This window comes from Schistocerca cancellata, chromosome 7 (assembly GCF_023864275.1).
Source record: "Schistocerca cancellata isolate TAMUIC-IGC-003103 chromosome 7, iqSchCanc2.1, whole genome shotgun sequence".
Lineage (NCBI taxonomy): Eukaryota > Metazoa > Arthropoda > Insecta > Orthoptera > Acrididae > Schistocerca > Schistocerca cancellata.
In genome coordinates this window covers 396,814,164-396,838,412 of record NC_064632.1, presented here as the reverse complement: position 1 = coordinate 396,838,412, position 24,249 = coordinate 396,814,164, and positions in this window count along the sequence as shown.

The following is a 24,249-nucleotide window of genomic DNA, read 5'->3' as shown; positions in this document are numbered from 1 at the left end:
ATTACAGCGCCATCTATCACAAAGCGAAAAAGTGGTCCAACTGAAACATTCATGTTTCTTTACGTACTACACAAATATGTAATAAAATTTGGGTTCCTATTAAAAAAAACGCAGTTCACATCCGTTTGGCCTATGGCAGTGCCATCTAGCGGGCCAACCATAGCGTCATCTGGTTTCCCCCTTCAAGCTAAACAAGTTTCGTTCTTTGTAGTTTTCTCGTTTGATGCTTATTTCGTGCGATATTTGGCCCGGTCAGTATCAATGGACCACCCTGTACGTCATGTATACATAAACGTATAAGTAGAATGTTCACTACTAAATCATTGTAATGCCCAGTGGTTACGTATATGGCAGTAATCTCCCAAGTTCTTGATTATACTTACAAACTCTCGTACTCATTCTCCTTTCTGTGCTGGTACAGTTCACTTGTACCCAACAAGAAACTGAAGTGAGGAGTTTTCAGTTAAACGATCATCGGCGGAGACATGCGAGTCGTGCCCCGGACCACACAAAGACGGCGAGTTCGGAGATGACATCACAGGACCTGCTGGCGAGTTTCAAAAGAGCATACGGAGCTTATTTCTGATGTCTAGCAGATAGGCCACTTCGTCGAAATATGCAGGTAAACTCCCCGTGCGTATCAAAACTTTCGCGTAACTATTCCGCTGATTTCTCCCATGCCTATGTTTTTGCATTTTCATTATTGTTGCTTGTGCATTGAAATGCTTTAAGAATATTGTCGGCTATTACCGTGCGCTGCTTTATCGCAGATATGGAATCGACCTACGGTCATAATATTGTTCATAATTGTTGCAAATGTGATGAAACCGAAACCCTTTTATCCAGAGCTCTTTTACTTGTTTTAATGTGCCCACTTACTGCAGCAGAGGATTCATTTTGTGACCATGTATCTTTCAAAAATTTAAACTAGGCATACCGTCACATAGGGTGCCATGAGTAATTAATTGGTAACAGTCTGAGAGCGCTGCATGGGTAGATCCACAGTAGCAAGCGGTGCCATGAGGGCACTGATTGTAAATTATCATTATCTGATACTGTTAAATAGAGGACCAAATTGGGCTCTAATTTGGTTGTTTTTTTCTGAATAATAAACTTAAGATCTTGCATTACTGGTTTACGACTATAACTTCAAGTGATGATGTGATCCTACAAAAACTGTAAAAGTCCTGCATAGGGGAATACTCCAGAAAGAGGATGCAGGCTGTTGTATAGTAATCACGTTGAGTGACGTGAAAATATTCTGTGTGTTTCAGTGACTGGGGAATAATTACGGTTACTCACACAAACACCTACAGCAGAAATCATTTCCGCAAGCTAACTCTTGTAAAAACTCATTATTAAGCATGTAAGTGAATTGTGTGCCTAACATTACTGAAAACTTTTTACTCTACAAGCGAACGCCTAAAGATATGAAAATCTATATATTTATGTCGAAAATAGTAGTTTTGCGGCAAATATGAGTCGTCTTACGTCAATAAGCCAGTAGGGTCCGAGTGGTGAAAAATGCTTTGTCGGGATTTGATACACTCGGTCCCTGCAGGTCACCCTAGAATCAAATACGAATAGTAATCTCGTGGCTTCGTTTGTAGTGCTTTCGGGGGGGGGGGGGGGGGGGGGTTTCAGTGTGAAGTGTTGCAGATCTGATTACATTTAACAATTATCGGCGACAACCCTTCACGTGCAGACATTTTTGTTGCATCTGTGATCCTCGCCACTATATCAAGTATGGTCGTGCATTTCGAAAAAGTCTCGTAAGTTGTGTGTTGTGTGAAGTTACGTCATCTGGCGGTAATATGAGGAGTCATCATAAAGTAATGGCTGATCTGCCGCGAAATGGAAACCACAGTGAAAATCAGAAATATTTTATTTGCAGTACTTTGCTACCCCTTCTAGCCATTTATCTACATATTAGGTGCATCGATTTGCACTTTTGTCGCATAGTTGTACCAACTTTTCAATACCCTCATCATAAAAGGCAGCCGCCTGCGCTTTCTGCAAATTCTCTACGTTGATCAGCAGTTCGCTCGCTGTGCCAAAGCGTTGTCGCCGTAGCCATCGGTATATGTGAGCAGAGATGAACATCAGAGGGAGCTAAGTCCGGGCTGTGGCGTGGGTGATCAAACACATCCCATCAACAATGCTGAAGAGGTGTTTTCATTGCCCTACAGTGTGTGGACGATAATTGTCACGGAAAAGGAAATGCATGACAGGTATGTTACGTGGGCTTATATGAAATCAGGCGTAACCTCGCAGTGGATACCCAAACATGGCGGAAGACACTATTGATTAAGGCATCCCCACGTGCTCACTGTGTACTCAGAACTGAAACGAGCGACGTGACGCGATCGACAGACATACAAAACACACTGTCAAACACATCTGTGAAAAGCTTCATCGGACTTTCCCTGTCGTGTCCATTTCGAGATGTATCGAAACCTACTTTCTGAATGTTGTGACTTGGCAAGACAACCTAGTCACTATGCGAGGATGCCGAAATGCACGCTCTTAGCTCACGCAGGCTTGCGTGAGGTCTGGAACAGTGCAAAGTAGTTAATATAGCAAATAAAGTACGTAGTTGATGTAATACTTAACTTTATTCCACAACTGGTGAACATCGCTCTTGTTGATACTTTATATAATCTCAATATACACTGGTGATGGCGCCTTGCTAGGTCGTAGCAATTGACGTAGCTGAAGGCTATGCTAACTATCGTCTCGGCAAATGAGAGCGTATTTGTCAGTGTAGCATCGCTAGCAAAGTCGGCTGTACAACTGGGGCGAGTGCTAGGACGTCTCTCTAGACCTGCCGTGTGGCGGCGCTCGGTCTGCAATCACTGACAGTGGCGACACGCGGGTCCGACGTATACTAGCGGACCGCGGCCGATTTAAAGGCTACCACCTAGCAAGTGTGGTGTCTGGCGGTGACACCACACTGAACATCTCTCGTAAAAGTCTGACCTAATTTTTGTGCATCATATCCGTCTCCTACGGCATCAGGACAATGTTCCATAGGTAATTAATCACTTATGAAAAAACAGTGGGAAGGTACGGATGCTACGGTGTTTTTAATGCAAACACTAAAAGTTGGATATCTACCAGCTCACCAGAGGGTGTTTTTTGGTTTAGTCGTCTTTATTACATCTGAACTGATATTTTCCCCTTGGTCAATATTATACTTGTGGTAAATACCTCTTGGTAGGAAACTTCCTGGCAGATTAAAACTGTGTGCCAAGCCGAGACTCGAACTCGAGACCTTTGCCTTTCGTGGGCAAGTGCTCTACTATCTGAGCTACCCATGCACGACTCACGGCCCCTCCTCACAGCTTTATTTCTGCCAGTACCTCGTCTCCTACCTTCCAAACTTTACAGAAGCTCTCCTGCGAACCCTGCAGAAGTAGTATTCCTGAAAGAAAGGATATTTCGGAGACATGGCTTAGCCACAGCCTGGGGGATGTTTCCAGAATGAGATTTCTGTAAAGTTTTGAAGGTAGGAGACGTGGTACTGGCAGAAGTACAGCTGTGAGAACGCGGCGTGAGTTGTGCTCGGATAGCTCAGATAGTAGAGCACTTGCCCGCGAAATGCAAAGGTCCCGAGTTCGAGTCTCGGCCTGGCACACAGTTTTAATCTGCCAGGAAGTTTCATATCAGCGCATACTCCGCGGCAGGGTGAAAATCTCATTCTGGAAACTCTTGGTAGCGTTACCAGCGTCAGATAAGTAGAATGATGGCGTTGTCAGAAATGGACGTACCTCCTAGCTCGTGTATTACCTTAAGAATCAAGGGATACTTCTTCTGAAAGTTCTGATGGACCCCTTCTCCGTGCAATCTGCCGTTCAGTTCCTCATCGTAACTCTGATGAATGGGCCTGACAAAACTTTATCCAAAGACTAAGAGCCATTTAGCCGTAGTATTTAATAACACCACGTATGAAAGCCAATGATGACTGTATATTCCATGGCACAAATAACAGAAAAAGAGAGTTCAGCAAACTTACATTTATAGACTACATAGAATATACTGAAGCTGATCTGTTCGCACAGGTTAAAGTGCAGCGCATTAGCTTGTGTGAAACGGCCGTGAGTCATGCCTGTATCGAATCCGCCCAGCAAGTTAACGTCTGTTTGTCTGTACTTAGGCCAGTTGAGTGTGGTCTTAGACGGTTTTCCACACTCGTTTAGGCAACTACTGTCTCGTAAAACATGGTACACAAACAGTTGGAGTACGACAACACGCAGAACAAAGTTTAATCCGTTGTCAGTCTGGTGGCGCACTTAACTTCCTGCCTTAGGTTCAAATGTTTGTGAAATCTTATGGGACTTAAGTGCTAAGGTCATCAGTCCCTAAGCTTACACACTACTTAATCTAAATGATCCTAAGGACAAACACACACACCCATGCCCGAGGGAGGACTCGAACCTCAGCCAGGACCAGCCGCTGCCTTAGGTTAACCAGTGGTAATAAAACATAACTACATAACAGATGAAACTGCGGATTTCATACGAATAAACACTACCAAAGAGAAAGAGAGAGAGAGAGAGAGAAAAATATGTTAAATCTATTAACAGAGTGGTTTCACGTAAACTATGGGAAATTACGGGAGAGGAAGGAGTCTCAGGCCCTCTGATAAATACCTTTACATGTCTTTATCATGAAACAAACACTGAATGTGTGTGGGAAATAAAGCGAGACGTTAGTGGTAAAGGTGAAAATTTTGGGCCCTGATCTACAATAAAGAGCGACTTAAAATGAGCTTACTCTTAGCATACGACCAAGTATCTTAACAGAATTGTAGCGTCATTTACCCAAGCCGGTCCGCGAAAAGCACTTCATAAAGAAAAGGTATAATTTTGAAATAGTTGTGCGTAAACCTAAGATGCTATAACGGGAAACACTTAACCATTGTAAAATTCTCAGTTGGAGCCATATATGTTGAACGGCTAAAGTTATTAATAGTCTGAGATAATCCTAGATTTATTGACTCCACAATTAAATCATTCTGTAGCTTATGTAGAAGGCCATACACTACAGAATCGATATTCCAGTTGGGAAAAATCGCTGTGGACAGTGACATAATCATCTCACCGACATGCTAGATAGAAGATATTCTTTTGTAAAACACTGTCTCGTGCTGCATGAAGGAGTGCGTAACTGCCTGTTACACTTCCTCGTCCGACAGGAATCGTCGACTCTTCAACACTTTTTTAAAGATCGAAAGTGTGATAATCGCATAGAGGAGATAGGGAAGGGGGGGGGGGGGAAGTGCTCGATTGTCTCCCAACTAAGATGGCGTAACTTTTGGGTTAAATTTGCGATGTATGGAGTGTGCGTTATCGTGAAGCATCACAGAACTTGGCGCACAATTTGACAACGGTAGTTTCCCACAGACATGCTGCCCCACACATATGAGTGTCTACCGTTGTTTCTCCTCTGGTAACCAGGAGAAGGACAACAGCACATTGGCCTTGCCTCGATTTATTTGGTAACAACGTCGACATAGCTCGCGTTGCCGCATTTACGTCGGCAAGACATGGTTGGTTCAAATGGCTCTACGCACTATAGGAATTAACTTATTAGGTCATCAGTCCCCTAAAACTTAGAATTTCTTAAACCTAACTAACCTAAGGACATCACGCACATTCATGCCCGAAGCAGGATTCGAAGCTGCAACCGTAGTGGTCCCTCAGTTCCGGACTGTAGCGCGTAGAACCGCTCGGCCACCCCGGCCGGCGGCAAGACATGAATGCCACACTAATCCTTTGTGTACATATCGGTGCTTACATACCGGAATCGGAGTCACGCTCGTTCCTTATACTCTGGAACCACTCCCTCGAACGGAAGGTTTTTGATCCCCTCTAATATCTCTCTTAATACACTCCTGGAAATTGAAATAAGAACACCGTGAATTCATTGTCCCAGGAAGGGGAAACTTTATTGACACATTCCTGGGGTTAGATACATCACATGATCACACTGACAGAACCACAGGCACATAGACACAGGCAACAGAGCATGCACAATGTCGGCACTAGTACAATGTATATCCACCTTTCGCAGCAATGCAGGCTGCTATTCTCCCATGGAGACGATCGTAGAGATGCTGGATGTAGTCCTGTGGAACGAATTGCCATGCCATTTCCACCTGGCGCCTCAGTTGGACCAGCGTTCGTGCTGGGCGTGCAGACCGCGTGAGACGACGCTTCATCCAGTCCCAAACATGCTCAATGGGGGACAGATCCGGAGATCTTGCTGGCCAGGGTAGTTGACTTACACCTTCTAGAGCACGTTGGGTGGCACGGGATACATGCGGACGTGCATTGTCCTGTTGGAACAGCAAGTTCCCTTGCCGGTCTAGGAATGGTAGAACGATGGGTTCGATGACGGTTTGGATGTACCGCGCACTATTCAGTGTCCCCTCGACGATCACCAGTGGTGTACGGCCAGTGTAGGAGATCGCTCCCCACACCATGATGCCGGGTGTTGGCCCTGTGTGCCTCGGTCGTATGAAGTCCTGATTGTGGCGCTCACCTGCACGGCGCCAAACACGCGTACGACCATCATTGGCACCAAGGCAGAAGCGACTCTCATCGCTGAAGATGACATGTCTCCATTCGTCCCTCCATTCACGCCTGTCGCGACACCACTGGAGGCGGGCTGCACGATGTTGGGGCGTGAGCGGAAGACGGCCTAACGGTGTGCGGGACCGTAGCCCAGCTTCATGGAGACGGTTGCGAATGGTCCTCGCCGATATCCCAGGAGCAACAGTGTCCCTAATTTGCTGGGAAGTGGCGGTGCGGTCCCCTACGGCACTGCGTAGGATCCTACGGTCTTGGCGTGCATCCGTGCGTCGCTGCGGTCCGGTCCCAGGTCGACGGGCACGTGCACCTTCCGCCGACCACTGGCGACAACATCGATGTACTGTGGAGACCTCACGCCCCACGTGTTGAGCAATTCGGCGGTACGTCCACCCGGCCTCCCGCATGCCCACTATACGCCCTCGCTCAAAGTCCGTCAACTGCACATACGGTTCACGTCCACGCTGTCGCGGCATGCTACCAGTGTTAAAGACTGCGATGGAGCTCCGTATGCCACGGCAAACTGGCTGACACTGACGGCGGCGGTGCACAAACGCTGCGCAGCTAGCGACATTCGACGGCCAACACCGCGGTTCCTGGTGTGTCCGCTGTGCCGTGCGTGTGATCATTGCTTGTACAGCCCTCTCGCAGTGTCCGGAGCAAGTATGGTGGGTCTGACACACCGGTGTCAATGTGTTCTTCTTTCCATTTCCAGGAGTGTAGAATCATAGGTGGCAAAATCAACGTCTAGCAATGGCAGTCACTACAACCTTTTATCTTTCGGAGTGATGGCCATGACAGTAAAGGAAAAAAAAGAACTCAAAGAGATTTTTGTTTTCGATTTTAGGGTATGAAAGATGGGATCGCACCCAAAATGAAGCTATTAAAATTGAAATTAGATGTAAAGAGCATACTGAGCGTCAGAAAAAAATCGCTAAATCAAGTTGAGAGAATGAACGGTAACGAAAAATGTAATCCATCTGACCAGGTGAGTGATTGCTCTTGATCCACGGTCCAACCTCTCTAATCTCGTCCCCACACATAGGTCTAGTATTTCGCGCAGCTCAACAACCAACGATGTGAGCCGAACGATGTGTTCCGAAACATGACTGCCTGCACTAGCACTGTACTGTGTAGTCACATCTGTCACAGATCGCCTCCTATCCTACTTTACAGATCGGGCAAATATCAGACGTCCATATGCTGCGATTAGAAGCAGATGTTCAACCACTTTTCATAGATCATAGACGCACACAACAAAATCACGCTAACATCGACAAGATTCGCTTTTTCTGTGGTGGTCGTTCCCAAATGCCTCGTCATAGCAACCTGTCCTTGGTCGGGGTCGCTTACGTCAGTGGATTTCCACGTCTACGGTCTGCCTGCTTAACTGAGCGGTAACGTGTTTGCCTTTCATGCAGCGGGCCCGGTTTCGAATGCCGGCCGGGTTGGGCATATTTCTCCACCCGTAGACTGGGTATTGCATTGTCATCATAACCATCATCATGATCATCATCATCGACACGCAAGTCACCCAGTTTGGCGTCGCCTGAAATAAGACTTGCAACCCGGAGGCCGAACTTCCTCGGATGGGGCTTCACGGCCAACAATGCCACACGATTATTCACTTCATTTCCACATTTGCTGTGGAATGAGTCTCCATTCTTTCGACGCTGCTTATCCACTTTCCTCAGTGCTTCAAGTGACCGTAACGCACACAGGAGGCATTCAGTCTCGCGGTGGGTCATCATATTCTGGCACATCGTTTCATTTGCTGACAAATTTTAGTTATAGTGGTGACTGTTTGCGAAAGCATAACTCAGAATCGACGTACCATTTGTGGGAAAAAACGTCAGGAAATACAGACAGTAGTGTGAGACAACTAGTATTTAAATAAGACCAGATACGGGAACCAGCGGTGATATTTTCGGTGAAGAGTAAAGAACGCCAGGAAGTGCAGGGTAAAATAGGTTTACGAGCCACAACCAAGGAGCAATTCCGCAGTCAAATTTTTCTCCTGCCGTAGAAACGGATGATACCCAAACAGCGAGGATGGTTTGGAATGAGGAACCTGAAATCCTGTAGAGACATGACGTATTTCTTGATTCGTCACGTGCCTTCCGCCACTTACTGGCATCGAATGGGGCAAGACACACCTACGAATGTCACTGTGCTGAAGAAAGTACGGCGGATCGTTCTGTCTAAGGATGCCTGCTGCTTGTTACCGATCGGTAGTAAATATAATAGCACGCAAGGCTCGATGTCAAGGTGGTAGTGCGGGGAACATGGCAGTTTCTGGACAATATTAGCGATGCTGTTTCATGAAAGGCTTCACCTTATCGATCAGCTTCTTCTGAGCTGCGTGAGGCTACTAGGAGGGACGCAGAAGCATAACAAGGAAGACAGCTGAGGTCAACAGCTGCTGCAGACGGAACAGCCAGTAGTGTATGCACGCCTACTATAACAACAACACCAGTGTGGCAGCGCAACCGTAAGCCGTGACTCACCACCATTTCGTGATACGACCCAGGGCCGACGAGACATACGGACCCTGTACAATACGTCACAGCACGGACACTTCAAGCCTCACGAGCAGAAGCGACTGTCTCCAGAGGGAGCGAGTTACTGTTACAGGACGTTATATCTACAACGCAAGTGACGTAAGAATCGGCTCAAATTGCGCCGCCGTTATGCCTGCTGGCCCTCCTATTCTCAGACAGATGAATATTTCTGACAACGATGACTATACTTGTCAATCATGTTCTTTTCATTCGCTGCAATTTAAGCTCTATTCATAGTCCATATGTTCCTACCTAACCACACACACTCAGAAATCACCACATATTCGGAAATGACATATATTTATTTAATCCTTCGTTTTATAATCGGACGGAATAACATCGAATATTGCACAAAATACCTCTATGACGCTCTTAAGAAAGTATCAGAAGGTGCCAACAACGCCAAGATGAGAAACCTAGTTCTTTCGGCACTGTAATTCACGATGTTTCACATTACGCCCGCTGTAGTCATATGATTTTGGCGTTTTGTCTTGGGTATCTCTTGAAGTTAAGTACCGAAGTCTAGATCGCAAGGCATGTTTCAAAAATCACATGGTCATCTGAAGAGCCTACAGCCATTTTGATAGACAATGGGTGTGAATGGAGGAAGAACCGCTGAATAACGATTGTCAACAGCTCCAGTACATCCATTGTCCATCAGTACGGTGGTAGGACTCAGGATGATAATGTGATGATGGAAACTGGTCACCTTTTAATAAACGTGCCTTGCGATCTACACTTGCAATTATTGTGATCACTGATTTGTCCAAAAATGTTTCTAAAAATATTCTCCTTAAGGCGTAAGCCGTTGACGAGTCATGAACTGATATGTAATAACAAGGGAGGCACCGAGCGAGGTGGCGCAGTGGCTAGCACCCTGGACTCGCATTCGGGGGGACGACGGTTGAATGCCGCGTCCGGCCATCCTGATTTAAGTTTTCCGTGATTTCCCTAAATCGCTCCAGGCAAATGCTAGGATGATTCCTTTGAAAGGGCACGGCCGCCTTCCTTCCCCATCCTTCCCTAATCCGATGAGACCGATGACCTCGCTGTTTGGTCTCTTCCCACAAACAACCAACAATAACAAGGGAGGCATGTTTGTGATAAATATTCAATGCACTGTTACCTGTAAACGGCACACTGCAAATTGTGATGCAAAAAACCTAAGTATGCCAAAATAAAGATGGCGTCTGCTGCATCGAATCCCTTCCGTTTGGAGCAGATGCCTCTTGTAGGTTTAACGTCTTCAGTTACTCTTTCAAGGCAGTTTAATACATTGTACCTGTTCGCTTAAATACAGTCAAGCTCTCGGTAACACATGACAGAGTTAAGGACTTCAGTGGATACCTTTCTATTCACATACTGATTTCCCGTCTCCCCAAGAGGTAGCCGAGCATTCGCGATATATGTCAGGCAAGGCAACTAGTGGATGTCGCAAGTTGGTTGCAGGCCCGTAGTTTTCGTGGGCGCCACTAGGACGGTGATGACGTAGGCTGGCTTTTGGCTGGACTACTCACCAGCAATATGGGAACAGAGGAGTCGTCCCTCATAACCAAAGAGCCGTCAAATACGTTTATAATATGTAATGAATGTCTCCAGAATGAGATTCTCACTCTGCAGTGGAGCGTGCGCTGATATGAAACCTCCTGGTAGAGCAAATGGTTCAAACGGCTCTGAGCACTATGGGACTTAACTTCTGAGGCATCAGTCCCCTAGAACTTCGAACTACTTAAACCTACCTAACCTAAGGACATCACACACATCCATGCCCGAGGCAAGATTCGAACCTGCGACCGTAGCGTTCGCGCGGTTCCAGACTGTAGCGCTTAGAACCGCTCGGCCACACCGGCCAGCCCTGATAGAGCACTTGCCCGTGAAAGGCAAAGGTCCGAGTTCCGGCACAAAGTTTTAATTTGTAATGAATGTCATTGCACACACACAAAAACAGTAAATCGACTAACTAATAGCATCTAGGTTTCTAATTTATTCCACGACTGTGGCCCTGGCATTCATGGAATCATTTCATTTTATCCTATAGCGTCGTACGGTGCTCTCCTCTCTTACATGTCTGATAGATCGTCTCAGTGCACCAGAGTACCCCATTTGTAGAACGAGACAGAGGACCGACCATATCTAGTATGCGTTTCATTTAATTTGGCCCACAGTTTCCTGTAAAGTGCGTCGACACTATCACAGTTATATTTCTAGAATATAATTGATAATTTCCGATGTTTTGGCTGTTCTTGATCCAGAGATCTGGTGTTAATTGCAGCCAAATGTTGAGCGTACAAGAGCGGTGAGTGTCTCGGACGAAGCCTGTTTCGTCGTAAGATAAGTATGTCGTGATGAACAGGTAGTTCCGGATGACGGAACAGGCAGATCCCAGGCACAGCAGTGCACGTGGCACCAGTGTGGTGTCCGTATGGACTGGGGATCGGTGGAGTGTGCTGTCACTGTTTGTAAAATACTTGAATTACTTACAGTCTAAACCAGTGAGACAGAGGAGGGAAACACTTTGTATGGCTACAGAAGTGGTAGAAACAGTTAGGCATGGAGGTACGTGTAGACTCAGTAGCAGGCCAAATCCCTTTGATGGTGTTTTTCTTGTTGGCCACGAGGTCAGCATGTAATGCCAGGTTTTGAAATTGTGACCGGTAGTGGGTGGCCGGATGAACTTTATAACGCAACTCCACCTGGGGATGAATGTTCATCTGTTTGTGTTCAGTGTTATGTCATAAGCAAAATAGAGAAGGTTTTATAATTGTGAATCGTGTAACTAAGGCAGAAATGTGTATTACCCCGATGTGGAAAACTGCCTAAAAACCCATAAAAGGCACGTCCGGGTCACCAGCCTCGTCGTTAACTTACCGAGTGGAGCTGACCGGGGGCTAGCGGACTCCATGTCTTAGATGCAGGTGCTTTAATGCACTCCGCTATCGGGGTGGGAAATAATTCTGGGGACGGAAAGTTATATTTTGTTAGATGGGAGCTACATTTTGTGTCAGGTGCCAATGTAAAGGAGACAAAAAGGAAATTTACTGCTAACCAAGGCAATTTGAGTTAGATTGTTGAGGTCTGTATTTAAACTATAGGTAGTTGGATACGAAGTACTGAATAAATAAATATAAATACAATGATGCCTATTATTAAAAACAGTGCAACAGTTAAGGGGGGAAAACGTGCAACATTTAACTTCTCTGGGCTGACAGGTTGAATCTGTACCTGTCGCGAAGTTCGGAGAAACGAATGGGTCACTCGCCGGCTTAAACGACCAGCCATCTGTCCCCACTTAGCACTCGTTGTGTGTGTGTGTGTGTGTGTGTGACCAGGGGTCTCAGCTGAGGCAGACTGCGTGCTCGCTTGCTTGAGGGTGCGCGGTGTAGGGGGGCGGGGGCGGGCTATGGGGGGCGGCGTTTTTGCAGTGGGGTCGGCTCGCCACCGCGGCTTTTAGTCCCGCCTAAAACACCCAAATTGGATTGGAGCCCATCCAGGCGGGCCATTCCTCAAGCAGGCGCGCCGATAAAACTGCGCGCTGCCCACGCGGCTCTTTTGTTCGTTTTTCGCGCCCTCTGCCCCCCAACCCCGCTCTGGCTGACCGCAGGGCGCAGCAGTTGAGCGCCGTGGGGCTATGTGGGCCAAGAGGTCTCTGCTGCTAAAAGGCTGGCGCTCACAGCTGCCGTGTTTTAAACGCAGGAAGCACGAGGATCCATACTATTTTACTTCTTGTCGTTCAACCAGCATGTGGAAGCATTAGTACTCACTGCAGATACATTTTCTACTTTGTTGTACCGAGATGTATTTACTCCATTTTTTAAATAAAATGCAGCACGTTTCCGACTATGCAGATGCAGATTACTCGCTTTGCTGACTATCCGTACATGGTTCACAGAATTTTGAAACATACAAAAACTGAAACCTTACTGGCTACAGTTCGGAAAAATACTGACATGCGGCAGCAGCAGATGGTATGGGCCATTTTAACTAAAATTACTGTAATACTTTCGTCGATGTTTTGAAATAACTCATAACTGAATAAAACTTTTACTTGGACACTTTTTTCGAGAAAATGAAGAAAAAAAGATTTCTAGCTAAAACGAAAACACATCACAAAAAGACATCATAAGGCTTAAAATTAAGAAACATGCCACGTCGTATGCACAATACAACAAATTTAAGAATTGAAAAATATGTTGTTGGGTTTCACAATTAAATTCAATTGTTTACATCTCAAAGTTACAGGGTAACGAAGAAATTAATTGTATGGAAATCTTTCAGCTTGTGGTCGATTGAATTGAACACAACGCACTTGTGGCCTGAGATCTTCTGTAAAACAATTCAACAGTTCTGGATGCTTGGCTCAAATGCCTCTGAGCACTATGGAACTTAAATCTGAGTTCATCAGTCCCCTAGACTTAGAACTACTTAAACCTAACTAACCTAAGGGCATCACACACATTCATGCCCGAGGCAGGATTCGAACCTGCGACCGTAGCAGCAGCGCAGTTTCGGACTGAAGCGCCCAGAACCGCTTGGCCGGATCGGCCGGCTCTGGATGTTTCTTCATAAAGTTTTGATAGAAACCTTTACTTTCCATTTATTTTTCTTTTCTAAGTCTCTGAGGGAATTTTACATTCTTTTCCAGAACTCAAACTTAGCTAGCCGCATTAGCCTGCAATTTAAATTTGTGCTACAAGCATTTCTTTGTAATTTTGATAAAATGTTGCTTTGAGAACGCCATTTAAAATCTGACAGATGTCTGTTGTTCATCTACAAGCTGATTTTAGTCTCCTCTGAGGTGTAGTTCTAGGAACAGTAAAACGATCGACAGCAGACCTTTCGGTAATTTTGCCTACCTAAATACTTGCGACCGCGCGGGTCCTTGCAGTCTTAGGTCACTGCCTTCCTTCCTCAGCGACACGCTTCTTCTTTCACCTAGGAATCGTGCCTAAAAGCGAAAAAATAAAATCACTTGTATGGCCAGTACCACCCAATAGGCAGTGCACACAAAAAAGGTTTTATGACGTCATATGCCCTGAACTATGTGCCGTACAATGATATAATTTCGGTGGCACATCCAGTGGTATGTTTGATTGCTGTCTACAAAATGTGTTGCAAATTGAGTTAGTTGAAGTAAAAACTAAAACGTCAGGCCTAAGGCGGCAGTTTATCGGCGTCAACTGCGGAAATATAGTAAGCGATAAACTTTTCGCTTCCATGAATTAGTGGCGGTTGACAGTGAGGAAAAGTTTCTGAAAGGATCGAAATTGTGTGTAAAGTATGATGGAAGCCACTAAGAGCTCTCATTCTCAAATTATGGGTATTTTCGCGTCGTGGGCTACACTTCATCTCCACTGCCACACCTTTGCTTCGTACGTGGTTCTTACCAACGCAATTCTTTCCATATTGTAAATGAAACATCTGCCGAAATTGGTCGAAATCTTTCCAATGATTTAGGAGCAGATGGTGGCTTAGGAGAAGTGGGACATATACAGACGCATACAGTGACCAGTCAGAACGTTATGACTAGCGACTAGTATCAATATAGACTAGTCCAGGTGATAGCAACGCCACCTGGTGAGGAATGACTGATAGACACACACACTCAGGGTGCGCGTAGTATCAATGAGAGTGCTGAACGTATGTAGATCAGGGAAGGCGCGATCTGTCTGAGATTGATCGAAGGCAGATTGTCATGTCGTGGAGGCCCGGCGCGAGTATTTCGAAAACTACACGAGTTTTAGGGTGTTCGAGGGGTGCTGTGGTGTCTTCGAGACGCCGTAATACAAAGATGAAACCACACACGTCCCCAGACGTCTTCGGGTTGGGCTGCCACCCCTCATTACAGATATCGGGTGTCGTAGAGTGGGCAGACTGGCAACACAGGACAGACAGCGAACTGTGGTGGAAGTAACACCAAACTTAAATGACGGACAGAGTACAAGTTTCTATAGACAAATAGTGTACCAAATACTCTTAATAATGGGACACCTCTGCCGACGACCCATGCAAGTGCCAATGTTAACAGTACAATATCGGCAACTACGAATGAAATGGGCACATGTCCAACGGCACTGGACGTTGGTGCAGTGGCAGAGCGTTGGATGGTCTCATGAATCCCGATACCTTCATCATGCTGATGGGTGGGCACGAATCCCTCGTCTTCCAGGAGAACGGCTCCTTGACACCTTTACTGCGAGTTCCTTAATTCTGAGCATCAATCAGCTCCATGGACAAACTCTATATCGATTATGTGGGCCCCTTACCTTGCACCAAAAGAGGCCATCGGCATGTGTTAGCTTACGGCTGCTCCATTATGCTCTGACGAATATTCACATGGGTATCCATGGGTCCAGTGGAGCTCGTGCAGGGCACCATGAAAGCCAAGTAGTATCATACACTGGTTGCAGACCACGTACACCCTTTCGTGACCATCATGCTTCCCGATGGTAGTGGCATTTTTCAACAAGACAATGCTCCATGTCACAAGGCCAGGAGTGTGACGGAGTGTTTCGAGGAACGCAGTTGCGAGTCCCAGTTGATGTGCTGGCTCCCCAACTATCCAGATCTGAAAGCAATCGAATACATAAGGGATGTGATTGAACGTGGCGTCAGAGCTCATCGACCCCCTCCCGGAAATTTACGGTATCAGGTGACTCGAGTGTGCAGATGTGGTGCCATCTTCCTCCAGTGATCTGCCGAGGCCTCACTGCTTCCGTGCCACGATGCGTCGCCACTGTTATCCGTGTGAAAGCTGGAAATACCGGCTATTAGGCATATACATATACAGTATGACTCCTGTAAAACTTGCACCCCAAATATTGTGGGTATGTGCTACTGATGCCCATTTTTCACAGAACGGATTGATATTCAGGGGCTCGTACTGTTATCCAAAAAACAGATTGTAATACTACTTACAAAGTGTACTTTTTGTGCAAGCATATCAACAGACACAAAGTAGGGTAGATCAGAAAGTCAGTGGTGTTTGTTGTAGGGTTCTAGTGAGAGTCGGTTACGAGATGTAGTGTTTTGGAAAGTTTCCACACCGATACTTGTTTATGCCGTTGAAGCCTGCGTAGTTGCTAGATACGATATTGTTCATTGGGTGTTCCTTGAGTACACTGGGTCTTGTTTGTCAGTTAGTGTGTAACAGTCCAAACAATAGGTCGTGAGGGGAAATTGAAATTTACCAATGGAGAAAAAGCTGACACGCTTACGGTATGCAGAGAGTGTAGGAAGAATGTAGTTCGTTTCTGTGAGGTATATGTGGCAAGATATCCAATAAACGTCAACTATCGCGTCAATTATTTATCAATCTTTTCAAACGTTTATGTGAAAATGGCAATATAAAATCTAGAGAACGTAACAGAAAGAAACAAGTGACGCGAGAAGATGGGGAAATTAATGTTCTTGCTGCTGTTCCAGTTGATTCGCATGTTAACTGCGCGCAATCGCACGAGGAAGAAGCATGAGTCAGGAAAATGTCCCAAGCATTCTCCATCGACATCGATTCGATCCTAACACACCTCATTCCATCAACAGCTGCTCAGAAACGATTATGATAGTAGTGTTAATTACTGTACATGGGCATTAAGACATGGTACTCTAGATATATCGTGTATTTTCTTTAGGGATGAATCCACATTTACGAATCATGGCCAGGTAAACCGACGATGCACGCACTATTGGTCTGTTGACAATACCCGTTGGTTCCAACAGGTGGAACGTCAACGCCTAAGGAGTGTAAACGTGTGGTGCTGGATAGTCGTCAGCTCGTTTCTCACAGACGCAACGCTGGATGGTCACAAATATCGCAGTCTCCTAACAAACCATCTTCCATGGATGCTAGAAGACGTTCCTCTGCAGACTAAATGGAACCTGTAGTACCAACATTATAGCTGTCCAGCAGATAGGACTATAGCATGTCTTCAACAACTGTTTCCAAATCTCTGGATCAGACGCAGAGGGCTGGCCTTAGCCAGCCCGTTGACACCTGTACACTTTCTTCTGTGAGCAATGCTGAAACGATCTACAAGGACGTACCAATTAAATTCGATGATATGCAACGACGTATTACTGGAGCCTTTATGGATAGCTCCGCTGAAATGGTAGCATGTGTGCGGCAGTCGTTCCATACCAGACTGGAAGCGTGTTCTGCCGGAGCCGATATTCGTTTTGAGCTCAAGAGATGGTCTGTTATCTCGTTAGTGGTCCAAATCCACATATCCAGAGTACGCACTCTTATTGTTCCTTAGTGTTTGCGACCACAGATATTGTGCAAGTGACGATGTGGGAACTTTTCAAACTGTGATACCTTGTAAGCGACTGACACTAAAATCCTGTAACAAACAACACTTATAACACCCCCCTGCTTCCCGGGATTTGTGAAATTACTAGTTGACAATGACAGTGAATTACGAATTTTGACCCGCGTCGGGACAAGGCATCCGAATCCGAAGTAAATAATGATTATTCCGCGGGAAACAGGAGACGTTATAACTTGATCGTTATTGAATGAGTAATTGCATTCAATAACGATCGGTAAATGAAATAATGGAAATAATTAGGAAATAAATTTTGCCAGTGGAAATTTTGCCGAAAGAAATGATTAAGTTGTAAAAGCAATTAAAAAATTGGTCGCCAGCTCAACTGATGAGCGACAGTACTGTTAAGTACGTGAATAATTGTGTCAAAAATAAAGTTTACGTTTTTGTAGCGCAGCAGGTGGAACGGGAACTTTTACGTAAGTGCTATGTCAGGCTCAGTAGTCATAAAGAATATGTCATGACAATCTAACTGCACTTAAACATTAATGGTTGACTTTCAATAAGTATTTTGATAATTATTTTGTTTTTAATTTGTCAGCTAAGTGCAATGCTGACAACACAGATAATTATCTATCGAGATTTTGAATAATGGACTGTCATTCTGTCTTTAAAATTAGGTACTTTACACAGTTTAATCTACAGATAATGAAATATATTGCCAATAATTGATTAACTATGTTTTGAATGATAATAATTCATTAATTGGGGGATTGTCAGGTGGAATATGCTTTATAGTTTCATGAGATATCCTTGAACTAACTTCAGCTGAATACCCGTTGAAATAAATCTTAGTAATCAAATTTATTACTTCAGTCTATTATTAAGTTACTACGGTTGGCGTAAGCTTATTAAGTGCAACAATTAACTACGATAACCAGTCTGAAATTTACTCTTCACCGTCTATGCAAATAATCTAATAATTAACATATTTTCTCTTGATAATGGCGTGACACACTCGGTTCGATAAGGTAAGGATCGGAAGGAACCTACTTGATGTTATTGTCGGGTGGAATGTAACTGCAACACTTCGATTATAAAGTGCTTGTTATTAATTGTTCAACTTCAGATAAAAGCACAGTCACCGGCAAGCGTTCTACAATTTTATCCTACGAAAATTACGTAAATCTTAATTTCCTCGTTGTCGGTGGATCGACGGAAGTCCACGGCAGCGACACAATGTGGCAGCGGGCTTTTACTGTTGCGACTTGGGCCCACAGTGCGTTCCACATGTAAGTCCTCGTTTCTTCACAGTAACTTGCCCGGCCATGCTTCCAGATATGCCGACCATTACTTTTAGCAGCACTCGACTGTACGTCTTATTCGGAGCACGGCGTCACTGCTACTACCACCCGCTGGCGCACTCCCGCGCCCAGCGGCACGGCAAAACAATCGTTCTGACTGCAACGTTAACTAAATATGCCCTGACTTTCCAGTGTTAAATATTACATAATTTAAACATAGTATTTGCAATACATATTTACACTAGACAGTACATCGTAAACAAACAGTTTCATGTGTTAAGTAAGCGAAAACATTCATAGCAAGGACTGCGTTTAGCGTCACATATGCCCACGTTTCGTTGATCTTTATCAGCAGATATAGACTCAACGAAACGTGCAGAACGCAACAACCAGCCCTTGATCGTTCAAAACACTTCAAAACATTACATACATTAACAGTAGTTACTCACTCTTTCCGTAAAACTTAACCTATGACACATTTGACATTCAATACTTTTGTGTACATAATTATTAAAAAAACACCCTTTACATTAATTATTTTCCTTCTACATTATTTTGTACACCATTCGAAATTTCTTTAGTATAGCAATTAGGTGCAAAGTACAACAAATAATAGTAAATATTGTGGGTACAGTAATTTATCATCACTTCATATTAATTAAATGGTAAGACTGCACCACAACCAGATAAAAAATCGTATTAATTAGCTCACACAGCATATACCATTTGTGTCCATACCTAAACGCAACTATAGTGGCACTAAGCAAAAACACATATTAATTAGTTCACACAGCCTCAGCATAACTGTGTCCGTTTTAACCAAATATCATGTAAACAACAAAAGAACATACTAACTAATCACACAGCCTGTGCATAACTATGTCCATTCAACAACAATTAAAATTAGCATTACATCAAAGAATATATTAACTAACTCACACAACCTGAACATAACTGTGTCCACCTGAAATTAACCAGAATTACAACACATATAGTTGCACTTGTATAATTTGCACACACATTTGTGCTAGTCGGTGTTGTATGCCCACAACTTTTCTCAATCTCCGTTACCAATGAAAATGAGATTGCTAGTGCACGGCTTGTGCACTCCTTTTGTTATAGAACTTTTATCTTTTGGGTGCCTGCAAGTTATCCGCGTCCAATAGGCACCTCTTTCACCACTATCTTTTCCTGCACTTTGGTTAGTGTCCACTTTAATATAAATGTCCACCTGTAACTTAAATAAACAGTGTTCGTCCATTTGCATTTACTGACAATACACAGTGTACACTCTTAATATTAATTACATTAGATGTCATTTTTCATTTTACTTTACAAATCACAAAATATATCCTACAGCTAGTAAATAAAACCTAATTATCTTGTTCATTACTATACTCTACTATTTACATTAGTGTCCGTTATATACGCACATACTGTTCATACCACATCAATGACTTCAGCCATTCTTAATCAAACAGTGTATGAATACATCAACGCAAAATATTTAATCATTTCTGCACTGATAGAGCTTCAAGTCTATTATGTTCCTCACTCCTAACCTTTTGCCTGACTGTGGGTACACTAGGTAGAAAGCGTTAGTATGGGGAATACTTTCAATTCTAAACGGCCCATTATAAATAAATTTAAACTTCGCTATTTCATTGTCGATTTCACTCGATTTTTCTTGAGTTTTCACTAAGACTTTATCTCCTACTCTAAATTTTGCTGGCTTCCGATTCTCATCGTGCCTCTTAATCCGAGCCTCAGCACGTTTCTTTATCTTTTCTCTCACTATTTCTTTCTTCTGAATAATGTCTACATCTTTTCTGGGTGGAAAAACAATTATTTCCTCTACTATTGGTTGGTTGTTTGAGGTTTAAGGGACCAAACAGCAAGGTCATCAGTCCCTTGTTTCAAATAGGCTCCATTCCGCTAATGAGACTTCGCAGTAAAGTCAGAAAAATAAAACGGAAAAAGGTAAAAACGTAAAAGGGCAGTCATGTTGTCATTGGTAAAAAACAAAATGAGGGAAGTCGGCAAGAGAACGAACCCAACACTATGCTGAAGCAGCATAGGCAAGACCACCTGTAACGTAAAAGGTACAACTGCTGGAATGTAGAAAGTACGTATGGGAATAGAAAGACTAACCAAGCCTTAAAAAAGGGGTAAAACAGAGTAAAAGGGGAAGAAAAGAAGATTTCGGTCAGGGAGGGGAATCGAGAATCTCCGAACACTGCTTACAGTGGGAGACACCCAAACACTCACCGCCCTGCCCCAATACCAGAGAGAGATTAAAAACCTTAAAACTGAGAATAAAAACCTCTTTCCCGGAGGAAACCGAGAACCAGAGAGACCATCCGGGAATCGTCAGCCAACATCAAAGGTAAAGTGTTGGGGAGCCTATACTTAGTACGCAGAGCCAAAAGAAGGGGGCATTCAATCAAAATGTGGGCTACTGACTCGAAGGCTCCACAACCACATAGTGGGGGTGGCTCATCACGCAAAAGAAAACCATGGGTCAGCCTGGTATGGCCAATGCAGAGACGACGCAGTGTGGTTGAGTCCTTTCGGGAGAGGCGAAAGGAAGAACGCCACGGGCCTGGTGTCACCTTTATTGTACGAAGTTTATTAGACAAGGGAGTAGCCTCCCAAGAAGTGGCCCACGACTGTGCGAAGTGGGATTTGATGTGAAGCCGTGAAGCCGTAAATCCGCTGCAGGAGGGGTTACAGAAAACGGGGGGTAAGTGACTGCTCCCCCAGCCAAACGATCAGCGAGCTCATTACCCGGGATATCCACATGGCCAGGGACCCAAAGGAAGTCAATGGAACAAGCAGCACGGTGAATATCAGCGAGATGATCATGGATGGCAGAGACCAAGGGATGGCGCGAAAAACACCGGTCAATAGCAAGAAGGCCACTCATCGAGTCCGTACATAACAAAACGCGGTTGTGTTGGGACTGTTTAATAAAGGTAAGGGCCTGGGAAATTGCCATCAATTCCGCAGTAAACACCCCACATGTAGGTGGCAGCAGATGATTTTCCGTTCCGACAGAGGACGTGAAGGCATACCCCACATGATCAGCAGATTTAGAGCCATCAGTGTAGAAAACAACAGCATCCCAAAACTGCCAAAAAATTTGGCGGAAAAAGGAACGGAACACCACCGGGGGGATGGAATCTTTCGGACCTCGCCGGATATCCATCCGAATTCGAGGCCGAGGAACTAACCAAGGAGGGGTAGAGGGGAGGGAGCGAGGAAGACAGGACAAAGGAGGAAGCTGAAAATCACGGCAAAGAGACGCAAGGCGCAGCCCAACCGGTAAACCCGCTCGAGGGCGGGAATCGGGTGGGCGACGTCCATGGTCTGGGAACAGGATAGAATAGGAAGGATGAGTGGGAGAGGAACGGATACTGAGTGCATAAGACACCAGGAGCTGGGACCGCCGAACAGAAAGGGGGGGGGGGGGGTCCCAGCTTCAACCAGGAGACTATCAACAGGCCTAGTAGGGAAGGCACCGGTGGCCAAACGGATACCACGATGGTGGACTGGATCCAGCACGTGCAGTGTGGAAGGAGCAGCAGAACCATAAACTTGACAACCATAGTCCAAGCGAGACAGAACTAGAGCATGATAAAGACGGAGGAGGAGGGAACGGTCCGCACCCCAAAAGGAGTGGGCAAGGAAGCGAAGGACATTGAGTTTACGGAAACATCCTACCTTCAGGAGTCTGATATGGGGCAGCCAAGTGAGCTTGTTGTCGAAAAGGAGACCCAAGAAACAAAACTGTGGGACCACAGGCAATCTTTGTGCAGCGAGATAGAGCTCTGGATCAGGGTGGATCGTAGTACGGTGACAGAAGTGGACCACTCGCGATTTTAAAGGAGAGAATTGAAACCCGTGTGAGATGGTCCATGCAGAGGCACGCTGTATAGCTACCTGGAGCTGCCGTTCTGCAGATGCCATCGAGGAGGAACTAACCCAAATGCAGAAATCATCCACATACAGGGCAGGGGCGACCAAGGGACCGACAGAGGCCACAAGTCCATCGATAGCAATGAGGAAAAGAAGGACACTCAAGACAGAAACCTGTGGGATGCCCGTCTCCTGGGTCCGTGGAGAACTAAAAGCAGTACCAACTCGGACTCGGATTGACTGATGGATCAGGAACTGGCGGATAAAAATCGGGAGTGGGCCCCGAAGACCCCACTGATGAAGGGTAAGTAATATGTAATGGCGCCAGACCGTGTCATAGGCCTTGCGAAGGTCAAAAAACACTGCAACCAAATGGCGGCGCTGGGAAAAAGCCTGCCGGACTGCGGATTCCAAGCGGAGTAAATGATCGATTGGAGACAGTCCCTCTCGAAAGCCACACTAGTAAGGGGACAATAGATCCCGAGATTCGAGGATCCAATTGAGCCGACGGGCTACCATCCGTTCAAGTAACTTACAAACAACATTGGTCAAACTAATTGGCCGATAGCTGTCAACAGATAGGGGGTTCTTACCAGGCTTAAGGACAGGAACCACAATGCTATCCCTCCGCTGAGAAGGGAAGTCACCCTGGAGCCAGATACGGTTAAACACCCGAAGAAGATGTTGCCGTTGTGGAGCACTGAGATGTTGAAGCAGTTGGTTATGAATGGAATCTGGGCCAGGGGCCGTATCATGAGAAGAAGATAGAGCAGAAAGAAATTCCCATTCAGTAAAAGGTTCGTTGTAAGATTCTGACTCACAAGGGGTGAAACATAAGGTGGAAGCTTCAGCCCGCTGTTTTTGATGAAGGAAAGCAGCTGGATAGGAGGCTGACGCTGATGCCACTGCAAAATGGGTCGCTAGATGTTCTGCAAGAACTAATGGGTCCGTACAAATGCCATCCGGGAGGTGAAGGCCTGCGAGGGTGGACTGCCGATGGCAACCTTGGAGAGAGCGAAGTGTAGCCCATACCCGTGACAGAGGGACAGTAGAACCAAGGGAAGAAACGAATCGTTCCCAACATATCCGCTTGCTCTGTTTGATTAAATAACGGGCTTTAGCGCGAAGGCGTTTAAAGGTAGTAAGGCTGGCTACGGATGGGTGCCTCATAAAGTGTTGCAAAGCTCGACGGCGATCACGGATGGCAATGGCAATAGCCGTACTCCACCACGGGACTTGCCGGCGACGAAATAGTCCAGATGAGTGCGGGACAGCAAGGCTAGCAGCGCGAATAATCGCGTCAGACACGTCACGTAGGACGTCATCAATACAACCCGACAAAAAGGGAGAAAACGCGACCTGTGCAGTGTATAGAGGCCAATCGGCGCGTTGAAAAGACCAACGAGGCAACCTGTCCATCGGGGAGCGGGAAGGGAGCGTGATAATCAACGGGAAATGGTCACTATCACAAAGGTCGTCGTGTGGCGACCAGTGTAATGAAGGGAGGAGAGAGGGAGAAGAAAGAGAAAGATCAATGGCAGAAAAGGTACCATGACCAGCACTGAAATGAGTAGGGGAGCCATCATTAAGAAGGCACAGGTCGTGGTCTGCA